We start from the raw sequence: 15,451 nt of genomic DNA, 5'->3' as shown, positions 1-15,451 counted from the left end.
AGTCCAGTGGAACAATCCACAAAAACAAGGACTGAATAGATATCATGATGACACTAAACTCATATCTTTCTATAGTAACTCTGAACGAAATGGGGCTTAATGACCCCATCAAAAGGCGCAGGGTTTCAGACTGGATAAAAAAGCAGGACCCATCTATTTGCTGTCTACAAGAGACTCATTTTAGACAGAAGGACACCTACAGCCTGAAAGAAAAAGGTTGGAGAACCATTTACCATTCAAATGGTCCTCAAAAGAAAGCAGGGGTAGCCATCCTCATATCAGATAAACTGAAATTTACCCCGAAGACTGTAGTGAGAGATGAAGAGGGACACTATCTCATGCTTAAAGGATCTATCCAACAAGAGGACTTAACAATCCTCTATATATATGCCCCGAATATAGGAGCTGCCAAATATATCAATCAATTAATAACCAAAGTTAAGACATACTTAGATAATAATACACTTATACTTGGTGACTTCAATCTAGCGCTTTCTACACTCGGTAGGTCTTCTAAACACAACATCTCCAAAGAAACGAGAGCTTTAAATGATACACTGGACCAGATGGATTTCACAGATATCTACAGTACTTTACATCCAAGCTCAACTGAATACACATTCTTCTCAAGTGCACAAGGAACTTTCTCCAGAATAGACCACATACTGGGTAACAAATCGGGTCTGAACCGATACCAAAAGATTGGGATCATCCCATGCATATTCTCAGACCATAATGCTTTGAAATTAGAACTAAATCACAAAAAGAAGTTTGGAAGGACTTCAAACACGTGGAGGTTAAGGATCATCCTGCTAAAAGATGAAAGTGTCAACCAGGAAATTAAGGAAGAATTAAAAAAGATTCATGGAAACTAATGAGAATGAAGATACAACCGTTCAAAATTTTGGGATGCAGCAAAAGCAGTCCTGAGGGGGAAATACATCGCAATACAAGCATCCATTCAAAAACTGGAAAGAACTCAAATACAAAAGCTAATCTTACACCTGAAGGAGCTAGAGAAAAAACAGCAAATAGATCCTACACCCAGCAGAAGAAGAGAGTTAATAAAGATTCGAGCAGAACTCAACAAAATCGAGACTAAAAAAAGTGTGGGACAGATAAACAAAACCAGGAGTTGGTTCAATGAAAGAATTAATAAGATAGATAAACCATTTTCCAGCCTTGTTAAAAAGAAGAGAGAAAACTCAAATTAATAAAATCATGAATGAGAAAGGAGAGATCACTACCAACACCAAGGAAATACAAACGATTTTAAAAACATATTATGAACAGCTGTACGCCAATAAATTAGGCAATCTAGAAGAAATGGACGCATTCCTGGAAAGCCACAAACTACCAAAACTGGAGCAGGAAGAAATAGAAAACCTGAACAGGCCAATAACCATGGAGGAAATTGAAGCAGTCATCATAAACCTCCCAAGACACAAAAGTCCAGGGACAGATGGCTTCCCCGGGGAATTCTATCAAACGTTTAAAGAAGAAACCATACCTATTCTACTAAAGCTGTTTGGAAAGATAGAAGGAGATGGAGTACTTCCAAATTAATTCTATGAGGCCAGCATCACCTTAATTCCAAAACCAGACAAAGACCCCACCAAAAAGGAGAATTACAGACCAATATCCCTGATGAACATGGATGCAAAAATTCTCAACAAGATACTAGCCAATAGGATCCAACAACACATTAAGAAAATTATTCACCATGACCAAGTAAGATTTATCCCCGGGACACAAGGCTGGTTCAACACTCGTAAAACAATCCATGTGATTCATCATATCAGCAAGAGAGAAACCAAGAACCATATGATCCTCTCATTAGATGCAGAGAAAGCATTTGACAAAATACAGAATCCATTCCTGATCAAACCTCTTCAGAGTGTAGGGATAGAAGGAACATTCCTTGACATCTAAAAAGCCATCTACGAAAAGCCCACAGCAAATATCATTCTCAATGGGGAAGCACTGGGAGCCTTTCCCCTACGATCAGGAACAACACAGGGATGTCCACTCTCACCACTGCTATTCAACATAGTACTGGAAGTCCTTGCCTCAGCAATCAGACTACAAAAAGACATTAAAGACATTAAATATTAAAGACATTAAATATTACTCAGCCATTAGAAACGACAAATACCCACCATTTGCTTCAACGTGGACGGAACTGGAGGGTATTATGCTGAGTGAAGTAAGTCAATCGGAGAAGGACAGTGTCTGTCCTCATTTATTTGGGGAATATAAATAATAGTGAAAGGGAATATAAAGGAAGGGAGAAGAAATGTGTGGGAAATATCAGGAAGGGAGACAGAACATAAGGACTCCTAACTCTGGGAAACGAACTAGGGGTGGTGGAAGGGGAGGAGGGCGGGGGTTGGGGGTGAATGGGTGACGGGCATTGAGGGGGGCACTTGAGGAGATGAGCACTGGGTGTTATTCTGTATGTTGGTAAATTGAACACCAATAAAAATTAATTTATTAAATAAATAAATAAATAAATAAATAAATAAATAAATAAAATTCCAAAAAGAAAAAGAAACAAAAGCAAAAATGAACTATTGGGACTTCATCAAGATAAGAAGCTTTTGCACAGCAAAGGATACAGTCAACAAAACTAAAAGACAACCTACAGAATGGCAGAAGATATTTGCAAATGACGTATCCGATAAAAGGCTAGTTTCGAAAATCTATCAAGAACTTATTAAACTCAACACCAAAGAAACAAACAATCCAATCATGAAATGGGCAAAAGACATGAGGAGAAATCTCACATAGGAAGACATAGACATGGCCAACATGAACATGAGAAAATGCTCTGCATCACTTGCCATCAGGGAAATACACATCAAAACCAATGAGATACCACCTCACACCAGTGAAAATGGGGAAAATTAACAAGGCAGGAAACAACAAATGTTGGAGAGGATGCAAAGGGAACCCTCTTACACTGTTGGTGGGAATGTGAACTGGTGCAGCCACTCTGGAAAACTGTGTGAAGTTTCCTCAAAGAGTTAAGAATAGATCTACCCTCCGACCCAGCAATTGTACTGTTAGGGATTTACCCCAATGATTCAGATGCAATGAAACGCCAGGACACCTGCACCCCGATGTTTCTAGCAGCAATGTCCACAATAGCCAAACTGTGGAAGGAGCCTCGGTGTCCATCGAAAGATGAATGCATAAGGAAGATGTGGTTTATCTATACAATGGAATATTACTCAGCCATTAGAAACGACAAATACCCACCATTTGCTTCAACATGGATGGAACTGGAGGGTATTATGCTGAGTTAAAAGGAGTCAATCGAAGAAGGACAAACATTATATATTCTCATTCATTTGGGAATATAAATAATAGTGAAAGGGAATAGAAGAGAAGGGAGAAGAAACAGGCAGGATATATCAGAAAGGGAGTCAGAACATAAAGACTCCTAACTCTAGGAGACGAACTAGGGGTGGTGGAAGGGGAAGAGGGCGGGGGTTGGGGGTGGATCAGTGACGGGCACTGAGGGGTGCACTTGACAGGAAGAGCACTGGGTATCATTCGGTATGTTGGCAAATTGAACACTGATAAATAATAAATTTATGATTAAAAGAATATTTTTTTGACCACAACAGTTTTATGTGCTAAAATATGTGGTGAGCTTTAAGATACCTCTTCAACTCTGCATATTGCTTTCTAAACATTTTTAAATGGGAAATATGTGCTCTAATTTACTTTAATTCTATTGATGATTGTTTCTAATTTACAATTATTATAAAGAACACTGCCAGGAAAAAAAATAGAGTGATTTCCAACAGCCTTTTTCAATTTGATGGTGCTAGGTTCTAACGCCCATAAATGAGTAACTAGCAGACATCTGCCTCCAAGGCATACACACTTCTGAGTGTTGAGCTTATGGCCTGTACCTCCCACATCCTAACTGCATGTACACTTTGCTTCTAACAGGCCTAAGTTCGACGCGTGACAGAAGTGGTGTGAGAGGCAAGTGGAAGCTGCAGGCCCACAGGACTAGTGTCTCCAAGCTCAACCCAGGGATTTCCAAGGAATTCCTCTCTTAGATTGGTGCTCCATACCAACTTCCGTTCACGAGAAGCTACTTGGACGCAGTGTCCAAGGGGAAGTTGCTTCGGAGAGTTGAGCTCACACACAGTCCCTCACAGTTCCACACTGCCTGCAGATTGGGTTTCGAGCATCCTCACTAGAGATGTTTGTCAGAAGCTTGTGGGACCCAAGTGGAGAAATGCAGGCTTAGAAGGCATGTCTCCAGGTGCAGTAGAGTGTTATTCATGGAAACTCCTGACTCAGAATGCTGCTACATTCTCACCGCAGTAAGAACGCAGCTACTTGAAAGCGGGCTTCTATAAATGCCTCCCTGTGAGAGCTGAGCTCAGGGCAGGAGCCTCCAGCATCCTGACTGCAGGTAGACATAGCTCCTAACATCCATATTGTAGGTGCTGGAAGAGGTAGTGTGAAAAGCGTGTGGAAGTGTCAGGCCTGTACTCATGTGTATTTGAGTTCAATACAGCGATTTCCAGCAGCCTTGTTCAATTAGAGTGGTGCTAGGTTCTAACTCCCATAAATGGTTGGCTAGCAGACATCTGCCTCCAAGTTTTACACACTTCGAAGAGTTAGTTTATGGTGTGTACCTCCCACATCCTGACTGCCTGTACGGTTCACCTCCACAGGATTTCGTTCTATGAGGGACAGTAGCGGAGTGAGAAGCAAGTGTCTCCATGGTCAGTCTAGCACCTAGCGGCAGCTGCCTCCAAGGCATGCACACTCCTGAGGTTTGAGCTTATGGCTTGTACCTGCCACATGCTGACAACCTGTACGCTTCGCTTCCACAACCTTTCATTCGATGCAGGACTCAAGTTTTGTGAGAGGCAAGTGTCTCTGAGGTCAATCCAGCAACTTCTGAGGAATTCCTTCCTCCCTTAGGTTGGGGCTACATACTAACTTCCATGCCTGAGAACGTAGTTGAAAGCTGTCTCCCTGGGGAACATCCTTCTGTGAGTTGAGCTCACATGCGGTCCCTCCCAGTTCCATACTGCCTGAGGATGGAGTTTCGAACATCCTCACTAGAGATCTTTGTTAGAAGCTCGTGTGATGCAAGTGGATCAATGCAGGCTTGGAAGGTGTCTCTCCAGGTGCAGTTTAGCGGTATTCATGGAAAATCCTGACTCAGAATGCTGCTACGTTCTCACTGCAATATGAACGCAGCTAGTTGAAAGCTGGCTTCTAGGCATGGTTCCTCGTGAGTGCTGAGCTCTGGGCAGGACCCTCGCACATCCCTACTGCCTGTTGACATAGCTCCTAACATCCTTATGTTAGGTGCTGGAAGAGGTTGTGTGAAAAGCATGTGGAAGCGTCAGGCCTATATTCACGTGTATCTGAGTTCTAGACAGCGAATTTCAACAGCCTTGTTCAATTAGAATGGTGCCAGGTTCTAACTCCCATAAATGAGTTGCTAGCAGACATCTGCCTGCAAGACATAGAGTTGAGCTTTTGGCCAGTTGCTCCCACGTCCTGACTGCCTGTACGGTTCGCTTCCACAGGATTTCGTTCGATGCAGGATACAAGTTTTGTGAGAGACAAGTGTCCCTTAGCTCAGTCCAGCGACTTCTGAGGAATTCCTTCCTCCCGTAGATTGGAGGTACATACTAACTTCCATACCTGAAACCTACCTGAAAGCTGTCTCCCTGGGGAATATCCTTCTGCAAGTTGAGCTCACATGCGGTCCCTCCCTTTTCCACACTGCCTACAGATGGGGTTTTTTTCTTTAATAATAAATTTACACTAGGGTCTTAAATTTGCCAACATACAGAATAACACTCAGTGCTCATCACGTCAAGTGTCCCCCTGAGTGTCCATCACCTATTCACCCCCAACCCCGCCCTCCTCCCCTTCCACCACCCCTAGTTCGTTTCCCATTTTGCATCTTTACGTTCTGTCTCCCTTTCTGATATTTCCTACCCATTTCTTCTCCCTTCCCTTCTATTCCCTTTCACTATTATTTATATTCCCAAATGAATGAGAACATACACTGTCCTTCTCCGATTGACTCATTTCACTCCGCATAATACCCTCCAGTTCGATCCATGTTGAAGCAAAATGTGGGTATTTGTCGTTTCCAATGGCTGAGTAATATTCCATTGTATACATAAACCACATCTTCTTTATCCATTCATCTTTTGATGGACACCGAGGCTTTTTCCACACTTTGATTATTGTGAACATTGCTGCTAGAAACATGGGGAACAGGAGTCTCGGCATTTCATTGCATCTCTATCTTTGGTATAAATCCCCAACAGTGCAATTGCTGGGTCGTAGGGCAGGTATATTTTTAACTCTCTGAGGAACCTCCACACAGTTTTCCAGAGTGGCTGCACCATTTCACATTCCTACCAACAGGGCAGGAGGGTTCCCTTTTCTCCGCATCCTCTCCAACATTTCTGCTTTCCTGCCTTGCTAATTTTCCCCATTCTCACTGGTGTGAGGTGGTATCTCATTGTGGTTTGGATTTGTATTTCCCTGATGGCAAGTGATGCAGAGCATTTTCTCATGTGCATGTTGGCCATGTGTATGTCTTCCTCTGTGAGATTTCTCTTCATGTCTTTTGCCCATTTCATGATTGGATTGTTTCTTTGCTGTTGAGTTTAATAAGTTCTTTAGAGATCTTGGAAACTAGCCCTTTATCTGATACATCATTTGCAAATATCTCCTCCCATTCTGTAGGTTGTCTTTTAGTTTTGTTGACTGTATCCTTCGCTGTGCAAAAGCTTCTTATCTTGATGAAGTCCCAATAGTTCATTTTTGCTTTTGTTTCTTTTGCCTTCGTGGATGTATCTTGCAAGAAGTTACTGTGGCCAAGTTCAAAAAGGGTGTTGCCTGTGTTCCCTCTGGGATTTTGATGGAATCTTGTCTCACATTTAGATCTTTCATCCATTTTGAGTTTATCTTTGTGTATGGTGCAGGAGAGTGGTCTAGTTTCATTCTTCTGCATGTGGATGTCCAATTTTCCCAGCACCATTTATTGAGGAGACTGACTTTCTTCCAGTGGATACTATTTCCTCCTTTATCGAATATTAGTTGACCATAAAGTTGAGGGTCCACTTCTGGATTCTCTATTCTGTTCCATTGATCCGTGTGTCTGTTTTTGTGCCAGTACCACACTGTCTTGATGACCACAGCTTTGTAGTACAACCTGAAATCTGGGATTGTGATGCCCAAGATATGGTTTTCTTTTTGAAAATTCCCCTGGCTATTCGGGGTCATTTCTGATTCCACACAAATCTTAAAATAATTTTTTCTAACTCTCTGAAGAATGTCCATGGTATTTTGAGAGGGATTGCATTAAACGTGTAAATTGCCCTGGGTAACATTGACATTTTCACAATATTAATTCTGCAATCCAGAGGCATGGAATATTTTTCCATCTCTTTGTGTCTTCCTCAAATTCTTTCAGAAGTGTTCTATAGTTTTTAGGGTATAGATCCTTTACCTCTTTGGTTCGGCTTATTCCTAGGTATCTTATGCTTTTGGGTGCAATTGTATAAATGGGATTGACTCCTTAATTTCTCTTTCTGCAGTCTCATTGTTAGTGTATAGAAATGCCACTGATTTCTGGGCATTGATTTTGTATCCTGCCACGCTACCAAATTGACGTATGAGTTCTAGCAATCTTGGGGTGGAGGCTTTTGGGTTTTCAATATACAGTACCATGTCATCGGCGAAGAGGGAGAGTTTGACTTCTTCTTTGCCAATTTGAATGCCTTTAATGTCTTTTTGTAGTCTGATTGCTGAGGCAAGGACTTCCAGTACTATGTTGAATAGCAGTGGTGAGAGTGGACATCCCTGTGTTGTTCCTGATCGTAGGGGAAAGGCTCCCAGTGCTTCCCCATTGAGAATGATATTTGCTGTGGGCTTTTCGTAGATGGCTTTTTAGATGTCAAGGAATGTTCCTTCTATCCCTACACTCTGAAGAGGTTTGATCAGGAATGGATTCTGTATTTTGTCAAATGCTTTCTCTGCATCTAATGAGAGGATCATATGGTTCTTGGTTTCTCTCTTGCTGATATGATGAATCACATGGATTGTTTTACGAGTGTTGAACCAGCCTTGTGTCCCGGGGATAAATCTTACTTGGTCATGGTGAATAATTTTCTTAATGTGTTGTTGGATCCTATTGGCTAGTATCTTGTTGAGAATTTTTGCATCCATGTTCATCAGGGATATTGGTCTGTAATTCTCCTTTTTGGTGGGGTCTTTGTCTGGTTTTGGAATTAAGGTGATGCTGGCCTCATAGAATTAATTTGGAAGTACTCCATCTCCTTCTATCTTTCCAAACAGCTTTAGTAGAATAGGTATGGTTTCTTCTTTAAACGTTTGATAGAATTCCCCGGGGAAGCCATCTGTCCCTGGACTTTTGTGTCTTGGGAGGTTTATGATGACTGCTTCAATTTCCTCCATGGTTATTGGCCTGTTCAGGTTTTCTATTTCTTCCTGCTCCAGTTTTGGTAGTTTGTGGCTTTCCAGGAATGCGTCCATTTCTTCTAGATTGCCTAATTTATTGGCGTACAGCTGTTCATAATATGTTTTTAAAATCGTTTGTATTTCCTTGGTGTTGGTAGTGATCTCTCCTTTCTCATTCATGATTTTATTAATTTGAGTTTTCTCTCTTCTTTTTAACAAGGCTGGAAAATGGTTTATCTATCTTATTAATTCTTTCATTGAACCAACTCCTGGTTTTGTTTATCTGTCCCACACTTTTTTTAGTCTCGATTTTGTTGAGTTCTGCTCGAATCTTTATTAACTCTCTTCTTCTGCTGGGTGTAGGATCTATTTGCTGTTTTTTCTCTAGCTCCTTCAGGTGTAAGATTAGCTTTTGTATTTGAGTTCTTTCCAGTTTTTGAATGGATGCTTGTATTGCGATGTATTTCCCCCTCAGGACTGCTTTTGCTGCATCCCAAAATTTTGAACGGTTGTATCTTCATTCTCATTAGTTTCCATGAATCTTTTTTAATTCTTCCTTAATTTCCTGGTTGACACTTTCATCTTTTAGCAGGATGATCCTTAACCTCCACGTGTTTGAAGTCCTTCCAAACTTCTTTTTGTGATTTAGTTCTAATTTCAAAGCATTATGGTCTGAGAATATGCATGGGATGATCCCAATCTTTTGGTATCGGTTCAGACCCGATTTGTTACCCAGTATGTGGTCTATTCTGGAGAAAGTTCCTTGTGCACTTGAGAAGAATGTGTATTCAGTTGAGCTTGGATGTAAAGTTCTGTAGATATCTGTGAAATCCATCTGGTCCAGTGTATCATTTAAAGCTCTCGTTTCTTTGGAGATGTTGTGTTTAGAAGACCTACCGAGTGTAGAAAGCGCTAGATTGAAGTCACCAAGTATAAGTGTATTATTATCTAAGTATGTCTTAACTTTGGTTATTAATTGATTGATATATTTGGCAGCTCCTATATTCGGGGCATATATATAGAGGATTGTTAAGTCCTCTTGTTGGATAGATCCTTTAAGCATGAGATAGTGTCCCTCTTCATCTCTCACTACAGTCTTCGGGGTAAATTTCAGTTTATCTGATATGAGGATGGCTACCCCTGCTTTCTTTTGAGGACCATTTGAATGGTAAATGGTTCTCCAACCTTTTTCTTTCAGGCTGTAGGTGTCCTTCTGTCTAAAATGAGTCTCTTGTAGACAGCAAATAGATGGGTCCTGCTTTTTTATCCAGTCTGAAACCCTGCGCCTTTTGATGGGGTCATTAAGCCCCATTTCGTTCAGAGTTACTATAGAAAGATATGAGTTTAGTGTCATCATGATATCTATTCAGTCCTTGTTTTTGTGGATTGTTCCACTGGACTTCTTTTAAAAGGGAATTTTAAGAGTCCCGCTTAAAATTTCTTGCAGAGCTGGTTTGGAGGTCACATATTCTTTCAGTTCCTGCCTGTCTTGAAAGCTCTTTATCTCTCCTTCCATTTTGAATGAGAGCCTTTCTGGATAAAGTATTCTTGGTTCCATGTTTTTCTCATTTAGGACCCTGAATATATCCTGCCAGCCCTTTCTGGCCTGCCAGGTCTCTGGAGATGTCTGCTGTTACCCTAATACTCCTCCCCATAAAAGTGAGGGATTTCTTGTCTCTTGCTGCTAAGCATCTTCTCTTTATCTTTGGAATTTGCAAGCTTAACTATTAAATGTCGAGGTTTTGAATGGTTTTTATTGATTTTAGGGGGGGATCTCTCTATCTCCTGGATCTGAATGCCTGTTTCCCTTCCCAGATTAGGAAAGTTTTCAGCTATGATTTGTTCAAATTCGTATTCTCAACCTCTGTCCCTTTCAGCGCCCTCGGGTAGGTTTTTCTTCCTCGGGCCGTCGTTTATTTCCCTTAATCTGTCTTCATGGTCTTTTATTTGTCTGTCTCTTTTTTCCTGTTTCCCTCTTTGCCATCAACTTGTCTTCTATGTCACTCACTCGTTCTTCCACCTCGTTAAGCCTCGTCGTTAGGACTTCTAGTTGGTTTGCATCTCATTCAATTGATTTTTAATTTCTGCCTGATTGGATCTAAATTCTGCAGTCATGAAGTCTCTTGAGTCTTTTATGCTTTTTTCTAGAGCCACCAGTAGCTTTATAATAGTGCTTCTCAATTGGCTTTCTGACAGAGAATTGTAATCCAGATTTTGTAACTCTGTGGGAAAGAGAACTGTTTCTGATTGTTTCTTTTGAGGTGAGGTTTTCCTTCTAGTCATTTTGCTCAGTGCAGAGTGGCGAAAAATAAGTTGTATTGGGAAAAGGAGAAAAAGAGAGGGGAGAAAGAAGGAAAGAAAAGGGAATATAAAAAAGGAAGAATAAAAAAGAGAAGAAAAAGAGAAAGAAAAAGAAAGAAAAAAAGTTGGAGTTGCAAACAGAAAACAAAAAGAAAAAAAAATGGGGGAGTATCTTCTGATTCTGTATACTTAAAGTCCCTTGACTTCCCCTGGAACTTGTCTGTCTAGCTGGTCTTCTGTGGGAGGGGCCTGTTGTGCTGATTTTCAGGTGTTAGCACTTGGGGGAGATGCTCTGGTGCAGGGCTCAGTGGGGGTTGTTTACCCTAGGAGGAACAACCACAGTGGCGGTGCCAGGTCTGGAGCCCTGGATCTGGCTCCCTCTGTTACTATGGAGCTTTCAGTCTGCAGGGCCCTGGATGCTAATCATACATGCTAATAATACAATACATACATGCTAATAATACAAATCAAAACCACAATGAGATACCACCTCACACCAGTGAGAATGGGGAAAATTAACAAGGCAGGAAACAACAAATGTTGTAGAGGATGCGGAGAAAAGGGAACCCTCTTACACTGTTGGTGGGAATGTGAACTGGTACAGCAACTCTGGAAAACTGTGTGGAGGTTCCTCAAAGAGTTAAAAATAGACCTGCCCTTCGACCGAGCAATTGCACTGTTGGGGATTTACCCCAAAGATTCAGATGCAATGAAACGCCGGGACACCTGCACCCCGATGTTTCTAGCAGCAATGTCCACAATAGCCGAAGTGTGGAAGGAGCCTCGGTGTCCATCGAAAGATGAATGGATAAAGAGGATGTGGTTTATGTATACAATGGAATATTACTCAGCCATTAGAAACGACAAATACCCACCATTTGCTTCAACATGGATGGAACTGGAGGGTATTATGCTGAGTGCAGTAAGTCAATCGGAGAAGGACAAACAGTGTATGTCCTCATTCATTTGGGGAATATAAATAATAGTGAAAGGGAATATAACGGAAGGGAGAAGAAATGTGTGGGAAATATCAGGAAGCGAGACAGAACATAAAGACTACTAACTCTGGGAAATGAACTATGGGGTCGTGGAAGGGGAGGAGGGCGGGGGGTGGGGGTGAATGGGTGACGGGCACTGAGGGGGCTATTTGACGGGATGAGCACTGGGTGTTATTCTGTATGTTGGTAAATTGAACACCAATAAAAATTAATTAAAAAAGAGACCTCACCAAAAAGGAGAATTACAGCCCAATATCCCTGATGAACATGGATGCAAAAATTCTCAACTAGATACTAGCCAATAGGATCCAAAAGTACATTAAGAAAATTATTCACCATGACCAAGTACGATTTATCCCCGGGACACAAGGCTGGTTCAACACTTATAAACAATCAGTGTAATTCATCATATCAGCAAGAGAAAAACCAAGAACCATATGATCCTCTCATTAAATGCAGAGAAAGCATTTGACAAGGTACAGCATCCATTCCTGATCAAAACTCTTCAGAGTGTAGGGATAGAGGGAACATTCCTCAACATCTTAAAAGCCATCTACGAAAAGCCCACAGCAAATATCATTCTCAATGGGGAAGCACTGGGAGCCTTTCCCCTAAGATCAGGAACAAGACAGGGATGTCCACTCTCACCACTGCTATTCAATATACTACTGGAAGACCTAGCCTCAGCAGACAACAAAAAGACATTAAAGGCATTCAAATTGGCAAAGAAGAAGTCAAACTCTCCCTCTTCGCTGATGACATGATACTCTACGTGGTAAACCCAAAAGCCTCCACCCCAAGATTGCTAGAACTCATACATCAATATGGTAGCGTGGCAGGATACAAAATCAATGCCCAGAAATCAATGGCTTTTCTATACACTAACAATGAGACTGCAGAAAGAGAAATTAAGGAGTCAATCCCATTTACCATTGCACCCAAAAGCATAAGATATGTAGGAATAAACTTAACCAAAGAGGTAAAGGATCCATACCCTAAAAACTATAGAACACTTCTGAAAGAATTTGAGGAAGACACAAAGAGATGGAAAAATATTCCATGCTCCTGGATTGGCAGAATCAATATTGTGAAAATGTCAATGTTACCCAGGGCAATTTACACGTTTAATGCAGTACCTATCAAAACACCATGGGCTTTCTTCAAAGAGAATAAATTATTTTAAGATTTGTGTGGAATCAGAAAAGACCCCGAATAGCCAGGGGACTTTTAAAAAAGAAAACCATAGCTGGGGGCATCACAATGCCAGATTTCAGGTTGTACTACAAAGCTGTGGTCATCAAGACAGTGGGGTACTGGCACAAAAACGGACACATAGATCAGTGGAACAGAATAGAGAATCCAGAAGTGGACGCTGAACTTTATGGTCAACTAATATTGGATAAAGGAGGAAAGACTATCCACTGGAAAAAAGACAGTCTCTTCCATAAATGGTGCTGGGAAAATTGGACATCCACATGCAGAAGAATGAAACTAGACCACTATCTTTCACCATACAGAAAGATAAACTCAAAATGAATGAGAGATCTAAATGTGAGACAAGATTCCATCAAAATCCCAGAGGAGAACACAGGCAACACCCTTTTGAACTCAGCTACAGTAACTTCTTGCAAGATACATCCACGAAGGCAAAAGAAACAAAAGAAAAATGAACTATTGGGACTTCATCAAGATAAGGAGCTTTTGCACAGCAAAGGATACAGTCAACAAAACTAAAAGACAACCTACAGAATGGGAGAAGATATTTGCAAATGACGTATCAGATAAAGGGCTAGTTTCCAAGATCTATAAAGAACTTCTTAAACTCAACACCAAAGAAACAAACAATCCAATCATGAAATGGGCCAAAGACATGAGGAGAAATCTCACAGAGGAAGACATAGACATGACCCACATGCACATGAGAAAATGCTCCGCATCACTTGCCATCAGGGAAATACAAATCCAAACCACAATGAGATACCACCTCACACCAGTGAGAATGGGGAAATTTAACAAGGCAGGAAGCAACAAATGTTGGAGAGGATGCGGAGAAAAGGGAGCCCTCTTGCACTGTTGGTGGGAATGTGAAATGGTGCAGCCACTCTGGAAAATTGTGTGGAGGTTCCTCAAAGAGTTAAAAATAGACCTGCCCTAGGACCCAGCAATTGCACTGTTGGGGATTTACCCCAAAGATTCAGATGCAATGAAATGCCAGGACACCTGCACCCGGATGTTTCTAGCAGCAATGTCCACAATAGCCAAACTGTGGAAGGAGCCTCGGTGTCCATCAAATGATGAACGGATAAAGAAGATGTGGATTATGTATCCAATGGAATATTACTCAGCCATTAGAAACGACAAATACCCACCGTTTGCTTTGAAATGGATGGAATTGGAGGGTATTATGCTGAGTGAAATAGGTCTGTCAGAAAAGGACAAACATTTTATGTTCTCATTCATTTGGGCAATATAAATAATAGTGGAAGGGAATATAAGGGAAGGAGAAGAAATGTGTGGGAAATATCAGGAAGGGAGACAGAACATGAGGACTTCTAACACTGGGAATTGAACTACGGGTGGTGGAAGGGGAGGAGGCCGGGGGGTGGGGGGGAATGGGTGACTGGCACTGAGGGGGGCAGTTGATGGGATGAGCACTGTGTGTTATTCTGTATGTTGGCAAAATGAAGACCAATAAAAAAATTATTAAAAAAATAACAGTAATAATGAAATCTTGCCTTTTGCAGTGATATGGATGGAACTAGATGGTATTATGCTAAGCGAAATAAGTCTGTAAGAGAAAGACAATTATCAAAAGATTTCACTCATGTGGAATTTAAGAAACAAAACAAATAAACATAGGAGAGTAGAGGGAAAAATAAAATAAGATAAAAACTTAGAGAGAGGCAAACCATAAGAAACTTTTGACTACAGGGAGCAAACTGAGGATTTCTGGAGGGAAGATGGGTACTGGGATGAGCACTAAGGAGGGCACTTGATGTTAATGAGCATCAGGTGGTGTATGCAGCACATGAATACACTAAATTCTACCAGTGAAACTAAAAAAATTGCTTAATAAGTGATTCATATTGACGATGAACTCCTTAGAGAGCGTAACTGATAATGAAGTCATCAAACAAGAAAGTTGCCCTCAAGGGATGAAATGTTTATTCCTAGGGGTTTTCATGACATTTAGCTTAATGAGAGCTTATGTAATATTCAACCACATAGTCAACTCCATTTGCACGGGCTTATCTGTGGACTTACCACATTATTTGGGGGCAGTCAGCATTACTTGCAAGTGTCTAAAAACACTTGCCAGGTGACTGATCATCTGAGTAAAATTTGCCCGAGTTTCTTCTCTGTATTCCCTTTGGTAGAGGTAAATTACAGCTTTGCTGTAACTCATTTCTCTCTATCAGGTAAGAGGCCCAGAGGTAAATACCAGTCACTGTCACATCTGAAGAAAAATCCAATCTTATTGGTAAGTTTTTCTCTTTATGGTCTTCCCTTACTGTCTTACCTCTTTTCTACTTCTTTTGTCTTCCTTCTCTTTTTTACTTTTTCTTCTCTATTTCCCTTCTCTTTGAACACTTACTTTATTTTGCATTTCACTTCATTATTCTTATTCTCTTCTTGTTTTCAGAACTATAACCAGAAGAAAC

Source organism: Vulpes vulpes, chromosome 16 (assembly GCF_048418805.1).
Source record: "Vulpes vulpes isolate BD-2025 chromosome 16, VulVul3, whole genome shotgun sequence".
Taxonomy (NCBI): domain Eukaryota; kingdom Metazoa; phylum Chordata; class Mammalia; order Carnivora; family Canidae; genus Vulpes; species Vulpes vulpes.
The sequence above is the reverse complement of the archived record's forward strand: the minus strand, read 5'-3'. Positions refer to the sequence as shown.